Source organism: Haliaeetus albicilla, chromosome 21 (genome assembly GCF_947461875.1).
Source record: "Haliaeetus albicilla chromosome 21, bHalAlb1.1, whole genome shotgun sequence".
NCBI lineage: Eukaryota > Metazoa > Chordata > Aves > Accipitriformes > Accipitridae > Haliaeetus > Haliaeetus albicilla.
This window is the reverse complement of record NC_091503.1, coordinates 17,614,652-17,622,650: the sequence shown is the minus strand read 5'-3', so window position 1 is coordinate 17,622,650 and position 7,999 is coordinate 17,614,652.

Here is a 7,999-nt window from a genome sequence, read left to right as displayed (position 1 = left end):
TACCCTTAGGCAACTCACTTCGTTCCTTTGTGTCCCAGTTATCTTGAAGATATGGGATAAATAATGCCACCTACCTCACAGAAAAATATTTACAGTTCCTCTTAGGATTTTCCTAAGTTTTTATGCTGAATTTCCTCTGCTGCTGCCTTCACCTTTGAAGGATGCAGGGGCTTATATTGCAATCCTGATGCAGACATGTAGACATGTATTCCCCACAAGTACCGTATTGCCTGTCCAATTTGTAAATCTGACCCCTTGAGAGCCTAAGATACTTCAAATGCTTTATTTTTACTGGTTGTCTTTAAGGCTCTTTCCAGTCTGCACCTCATGTGTGCTGGGAGATAGAGGGATGTAGAAATGGTGATGATAAATGTCATGACTCCAGGAAGTGGCGCTTTAAAAACATTAGTCACTTTGGATAAAGTTACCAAAGAGGGCAATTCCGGCACCTAGAGGAGGACAGGGAAGGAGGGGAAATTGCACAGCTCAAATTAGGGTCAGGCTGTTGGGTAGCGTTGTCCAGGCTGCCCTTGCAGAGCTCTCCCAGGTGTGAGCCCGGCGTTTCTGGTGCTAGGTTAGAGGAAGAAAAGTCTGGGGTTGTTCTGCCACGGAATTTCCCAAAAAGAAGACACACAGGGGCGCCAAAGACTTAGGAAAAGAAGCCTGAGCCTGAGCCTTTTCCTGCATAGCTCCTTTCTGGGCAAGCTCCTCACCCACCCCGGGAAATGAGAGGGCTCTGCTCCGGAGCGGGTGGTGTTAAGGGAGCAGCTTATCAGCCCAGGCCTGATTTCATTTGGAAACGCGCTGGGGCTTCGCAATCGCTTAAACTTGCCAGGTGAAAACAGGCTAGGTGGCTGCTGGCTGCTAACAACCCTGCGCCTCTCCCAAGGGGAGACCTAAGGAGCTGCCGCGGAAGGAGGGATGGGGCGAGCTCCGGTGTGGGGGGCCTGACTCCCGTGGGAGGCCGAGGCACCGCTTTGCCCTTCTTGCACAGACTCGCAAGCACGGTCCCAAACTTGCTCTGAACAAATTTCCCTGCTAAATCTGGAAAAGCTCCATTGTATCAGCATGGTAGTACCACCCTTGGGAAAGTAAAAAGTTTGCTGGCCAGTGTCCGAGTAACTGTTTGGTTTCTTGGGTGTGAGGATGACGGTCTGAATCTCTGTCTGGTCGGTTTGTCCTCATGAGGTGAATCTGGAGTGGTGGTGTCTGCAGCTGCTGTAATGGACGCCAAGGTGAAAATCCCCAGGATGGCTGTAATGTGGGTGCACGTCAGCCGTAACCTCCATCCTCCAACCGCACCCTCGTTTCCCTTTGACATAGGGAGGAGACTAGCGTAAAAGCGATTACATCAGCTCTTGACTGCCATTAGGCGATACATATAGCGGGTTGGTATTCCTTCAATGGCTATATGGAACGCTTATACCAGATTATCTAGTGCATGGCCTGCTCTTTCACTCACTTCCAGAGGTTTTACTCCATAGTTGTCCGGGAGGCAGGCAGGAGATGTTGGTATAAAACACCACATAAACACAACTGAGCCAAGCAAACTAGACCCATAGTATAGGCTGCCATGGAAAAAAAGCCATGCTGTTCACTGTTTTGTTTTGCTTTGCTCTCCACCGAGTGATATATCTTAGTGACAAGTTGCTCTAGCCATAGAGCATTGCTTTTAATACCATAAAGTGTCGTGGGGTGTAGGCATGTGCTAGGACAATGGCTAGAGCTAATGTTAAAGGCTAAATGTATTGCAGCTGCCTGCAAGCTGGGCTAGATTAAAGACTACAGCTTTGGAAGTTTCTTGTTAAAAAAAATCACTAAGAGGTTTTTTGTGCAGATTAATATTGTTTTGGACATCAGAGCCTCCAACAGTCATTTTCCAGTAATATGGCTTTTTGTAATTATTCAACACTTTAAAATATATGCCTTGCAGACAGCAGTTCTAATGTTAGCATAGACATATCAAAGTAGATTTTATTTAAACTCTGCTGTGGGTAATACCAGGCTTTGTTTTTTTAAAACATGCCTTGGAATTATTAGGGTGTTTTATTCAATGCACTAAAGAATTAAATTCCACTTCCAGTGTATCATAATATGCAAGGATGGACGCAACAGCAAAGTATCATTAGAGAAGCTGAGAGTCTCAAACATGGGTGCCCAAGTTTAGCTATCAAAGAGCACAACTAGGCACCTGACTGGAAATGACCTGGTTTATAGAGATCCTGATCACCTGCTGCTCCTCTTAATATTGCTTTCCCGGCTATGGGACATGTTGTTGCCAGCAGTAGGAAGAGTAGATACTGGTCTGGTGGTTAGTTCAGTCCCAATTCTTGGTTTCCTTTCCTTTCCTTTCCTTCCCTTGATCTCCAGCAAACCAGCTGCGAGACCTTGGGGAAATTCCTTATCTTCCCCTTACATCAGTTTACTTATCTGTAAAGCAGATAAACTAATAACACTGCACCTCTCGAGGGTTTGTCGAAGCTTATTATACAGTAGTGAGTGCTTTGAGAGGGAAGTCATTATAAAAACGGCATATTAATATGACATGAAGGTAACATGAAGGAGCCCCATTCTGCTCCATGCAAGTCAGTTATTTGCTTTAGCAGAAGCAGGGATTTGGCCTATGCTTAAATGACTTTCATTTGTTTTTCTTCTTGAATGCTAATATATAGTTAAGAGATAGCATTACAAGGAAAGCTCATTCCTGCCTATGTGTAAATATTTAGCAGCTGAATAGGTGTTATTTAGCAGGGCACAGTTTCTGCTTCTCCACAGTTTCTAAGGATGTTAGTACAGACTCATTCTAAGCTGCTACAGATCAGAAGATACACCGAAATTACCAGATCAAAATCCTTCCCATATAAGTGTACGCATACAGAATTTATTTTACTGGGCAATTAAATGTGTAAGATAAATAACCCTGGGGGAGGAGGGTTGTTTGAGGTTTTATGGCATATCTTATTATGGGCTCAGTTTCGAAATCTTAATCCAAGCAAAACTCCCTGTGTAGAGACTTAACGCTAGAGCGTAACTTTGTGTTTCATACTCAGGATATGTGCAGTTGGGTGGATATGTGCAGTTGCATCAGTGGATTTTAGGGCAGTTGGGGGGAGTGAAGGCAGTGAAGCTTCGCGTAAAGAAAAGCAGCCCTTCCTAGAACATTTGTATTAGCAATAACGCTTTGATCAGGCAGGTCATGTTGAAGGACCTTAGGCAGCACACTGTTTTCTGGATTTCATCTGACAATTTTATTGATGAAAAATGAAAAATAAATGTCAAATAAAACTTATTTGTAACTATTTTGGGGTGGCATGGTCAGTAAAACTGCAGTCTACTGCAGCTACGAGATTGTTGGCAAAATAGTTGCCTGTGTTTCAAATGCAAAAGCTTTTTTGGAGGACATGTGAGCAGTCAGAATTGCCCAGAAAATACTCCAATTTTATGTCCCAGCTGCAAATGCAACTATTTTCTTAAAACTGGGTGGGTTTTTTCTGTTTAGGGAATGAAATGTACAACAGAAAAACTTGGAGTAAACAATCAGATCTTGACATGCTTGTAGTGGACAGATTTCTTAAGAAAAAGACAAAAGCGCTTGGTGGCTTTAGCATGGATTTACTGTGCCTTACAAAAAAGAGAAATTCCTGACAAACATTTGTATTTGAGACCATACAACTGCTCCCTGAGTAATCCGAAAAAGCTGAAACGCAGTTTTACCCCACCGATGCTTTTATTCATAGGGATGATCTTTTTAGGAGCTCGTTTTCTGGAGGCAGCAATGACAGTACCCAGCCCTAAAGGGCCTAGGCTGAGAAAGAGGTATCTGGTGAAGCAGAATGTACCTGTTACATTTTCCTAGGATGTCTACGGCATGGGAATTTGTATCATGTGGTTGCTCATGCAAACACCACCAGTCCTCAGTAGCTGGATTGCATTGGTGCCGCAGTATGCGCCCAGTGTTAACTCTCAATTACTTCCCAGTTTTGCTTGTTCAGTTGCTTTAGTGTAGTTAGTTTAGCAAATAAATATTAGAGGGCTCCTTGGAAAAAATTTGCTTCCCCTCCACCCCTCCTGAAAAAGTTTTCATCTCACTTCCAAAAAGTTGCACTCAGGCACACCTCCTGCTCCTTCATTTGGCATTGGAAAGAAAAGAAAAAAAAGTTATTTATATGCAGAGCTGCTTCCCAAGCTGATCAGCCCCCTTGCTCTGGGGCTTCAAACGCCGGGCCGGGGGGCACTGGGGGTCTCTGGGCAGCAGAAGACGCGTGGAAGAGGTACCGCAGTGCCGTACTAGGGCACAGCATCCTCATCCTCATCCTCCCGCTCCTCCGTGGGGGCTGCGCAGGGGCGCCGGCCACGCCGTGTCCTGGTGCCTGCTCCACGCGTGACGCCCCGCATCCCCCTCTGAAGCGTGTCCCGGAGGAAAGTCGCGACGGGGGGAGCGGGAGGGGAAGGGGAGGGAAGGGACATTGGTTTCCTGAGGTCCACAGGAGCGGCTGAAGCGACCTGTTGCACTCGGTGAGCTTCTCTGCCGTGGGAAACAGGCTTGAAGGAAAACAAACTCTGCTTGAATGAGGAGCCGGGAGACAGCACCGCGGGCAGGCCAGTCGCGGGTGGATTTCTTCTGTTATCCTTTTCTTTCCTCTCCTTCACCCCATCCCAAATCGAGCGTGGGAAGGGCTTTCCCGGATCTGCCGGCGAGAGGGTTGAGGCTGCTCCACCCCAGGAGCCAGCTCCCCCGCAGCAGGGCATAAAAACCAGACACGAACCCCCAAATCATCCGAGGACAAACCTCTCCGCTAACACCCGAGATGCAGCACCACCCCTTCCCCAGCACCGGCCTCCCCAAACTAATTGAATCATACTGGACCGCAAAGTGCGAGGCGAGGAAGGGCGGGGAGTGTCTGTTTTCTTCTTTTTTTCCTTTTTGTCTTTGTTTTGGAGGGTTTGGGGTGTTGGGGTTTGGGGTTGTGGAGGGGGTTTTTTTTGTCCTGCCGGGTTTTGCCTCTTCCCTTCTGCTCCCCACTCTGCTCAAAGGTGCGCCCGGGAAGACGCCTCGTCCCCAGGCTGGAGAAGACCCTCATCCCGGGGGCAGCCGCTGCCCCCCTCCCCCCCCAACCCCCGTAAAGCCGAGGCAGACCCACACCAACCTGAACCTCTCCTTTCTCCCTCCGAAAACACCGACGCCAGGAGTTCAGCCTGGGCGGAGGAGAGGGGACGCTCCCCCCGACCCCACCGGGGAGCAAACTCACCCCGCAGCCCCGGCTGCAAGAGGCCCCACGGGCTCAGGCCGGCCACTGCCAAAAATTAATTAAAAAAAAAAAAAGAAAAAAGAAAAAGCGATTTTTGTGGCAGCGAGCCGGTGGAAATCAGCCGTGCCGAGCCTCCCCCCCAGCCGGGCAGCACTGGGGCAGGGAGAAGGGAGAAGCAACAGTGCCAGGAATTACCCACCCTAAACTCCCCGCAGAGCGTCGGGAGCCGGGTTTATCCCACCCGTGCAAGGACCTGTCGGTAACTCCGACCGGCTGGGGAAACTCGACGCCGGGCAGGGGAAAGCCCCCCCCCCCCCTCCAAGAGCATCTCTTCCCCCCTTTCTGGCTGGGAAGAGATGCGCAGCGGGGTTGAGCCAAAAGGTGCTGCCGGCGGAGGGGAAGGGGAGCGGGCAGGGCTTTGCCCCGGGGAGGGACCCGGCGCGTCCGTCAGAAATAAATCAGAAGGGATGGAGCTCCGCCGTGACTTTCTCCGTTCCACCTGCCAAAATCACTGCCGAGCTGTGAACCAGCCGGTGTGACAAAGAGGGGTGAGGAAAAAAAAAAAAAAAAAAAAAGGAAAAAATGGCTACATGTGTCTTTGCTTTAAAAGAGACTGTTTCTTCAGCGGAGAGAAGTTTCCTCAGCCTCATCTTCCCTTCGCACGGGGAGGAGGCAGGCGGCAGGGCAGGCAGGACGAGGGAGACGCGCAGGGCTGGCACCGCAGGGATGACAGTAGTCCAGGGTGCGGTGGCTTCAGCCCCTACACCTTTACGTGCCGGATTAGCCCTCAAGGCTGCGAGGGAAAGGAATCCTCTAAACGCCCGGGCCAGGGAAGCCGAATTAACCCCCGAAGTGCGGTCACCAAACGCCCCAGGGAGGGGAAAAGGAGCGCCCCACAACCCCGGGCTCTGCAGCACGCCCAGCCCATGTCCTCCTCCCCTGGGCTAAAAAAAAAAAAGCGCAGGGATGAGCCCGATGCGAGCCGGGGCTGCCCCGTAGCCCCAAAATCCCGGCTCCCTCCCCGCAGGCGGGCTGTGCTGGGGCCGCCTCTCTGCCAAGTACCGCGGGGCAGAGCCGGGCTGCGGGAACCGGGTCCTGTCCGGGGAGATTTAACCCTGCGTGGGGAGCGGTTGGAGGCAGGGAGAGGGGAAAGATCCCACCGGGAGGACAACAGAAACGTGGCACCCAAGTTTACCGGGAACGTTTTGCCGAAGGCCAGCTTCAAATCGGATTAATTCCCCGCCCCTCCCCGCAAAATAATAATAATAATAATAAGGAACATTTTAAATAGTCGTTACGGGGCCAAAATTGCCGTCTCCCGGAGGGGTAAGGCGGCCGGGAAGCGAGCAAAGGAGAGGCGGCAGAGTCCCGGAGCCACGAAATCTTCGCTCGTCTTCCCCATCCCTCTCCCATTTTGCACGGGGCCGTCTTTGCTCCGCGTCTTCCCCGAGCGGGAGCCTCCCTGGGACCGGGGATGGTGGTGGGGGGGTGGGAAAGGGGCAGGGCTGGGTAATTAAATTCCGGTGCCCGGCTAATTACCGTAATTTGACGCTAACTGTACACCGCGGGCAGGCGCTGGGAGCGGCGGTGCGAAGCGCGCCTCGCACGGCCCATTGACCGCGTCCCGCCCCGCCGGTGCCCGCGGAGGGGGCCCGGTCGCCACCGACCTCGGCTCGTTTTGGGGGGTTGGAGGTGGGAAGCGGAGCCCCGCGGCACTGCAGGAGCCGGAGCTTCAAGTGCCCGCGGCCCCGGCGCTCCCCCGGGGCCGGACGGCTGCGGGTGGCGGTTCTCGCCTCCCCCTTCCCACCTGCCTGGAGACGGGGCCTGACCTCCCTCCTGCGAGGTCCTTGTCCCCAGGCTCTTAGCGTTGGGGCAAGGGGGTGCGTTGTCCTTCCCTTTGCTGGAGGCTGAGACCAGCCCGGGACCCCAGGACCCGACCCAGCACAGCATCTTAAGTGGGGGGTAACACAGCCCGGCTTTTAGGGAGCCTCAAAGTGACCCACAGCTGGGACACGATGCCACGTTCCCCCGTCTCTGAAATGCAAAGGGCTTGCTGTGAACCGCAAAGTGGAAATTCATTGCATCCCTCCCCCAAAATCCTGTAGCTGGAGCACTGCTTCCCTCCACCCCCCCCCCGTGCCCAGCCCCTGGAGATGAGGCAGGGGCCGTGCTCCTTTTTCGGGGTGTGAAATCAGAGCTGCGCTGCGCCCAGCCAACTTTCCAGGGCACTTCGGCACTTGAATCCCCGAGAGGAAAAAAAAAGCCACGCTCACGCTGGGGGGACAAAGGGGGCGGACACCGAGAGGTCCAAGGGCCACGGACCGTCGCTGGCCGGCTTCCCCCGGGGGACCGCAGCATCCCTCGCCCCGCACAGCCCAGACCCCGGCCCGCCGGGTGCCGCATCCCCCCGGCCACTGCCTCCCGCCCCACGTACCACGGGCTGGGAAGACCGTCTGCACTTGAGGAGGGGGCCCTTGTTTCCCCCTGGACCCCCCCGGCCACTTGCAGCACCTCCGATACCCACTTGGGCTAGGTCAGCCCCCCCCCCCGGTGCTTTGTCTTTTTGGGCTACTGCTGCTATTATTAGCAATTATTATTGCTACTACTATTATTATCGCCGCTACGAGCACGCACTCGCTGGCAACTCGCCCCCGAGGAAACCTACGGGCCCTCCGCCCCGGGGGGAGGTGAGGATGGGGGGGGGGGTCTCGCCCGTCCCCACCCCGGCCGCAGGCACCCGGGTGGGCAGA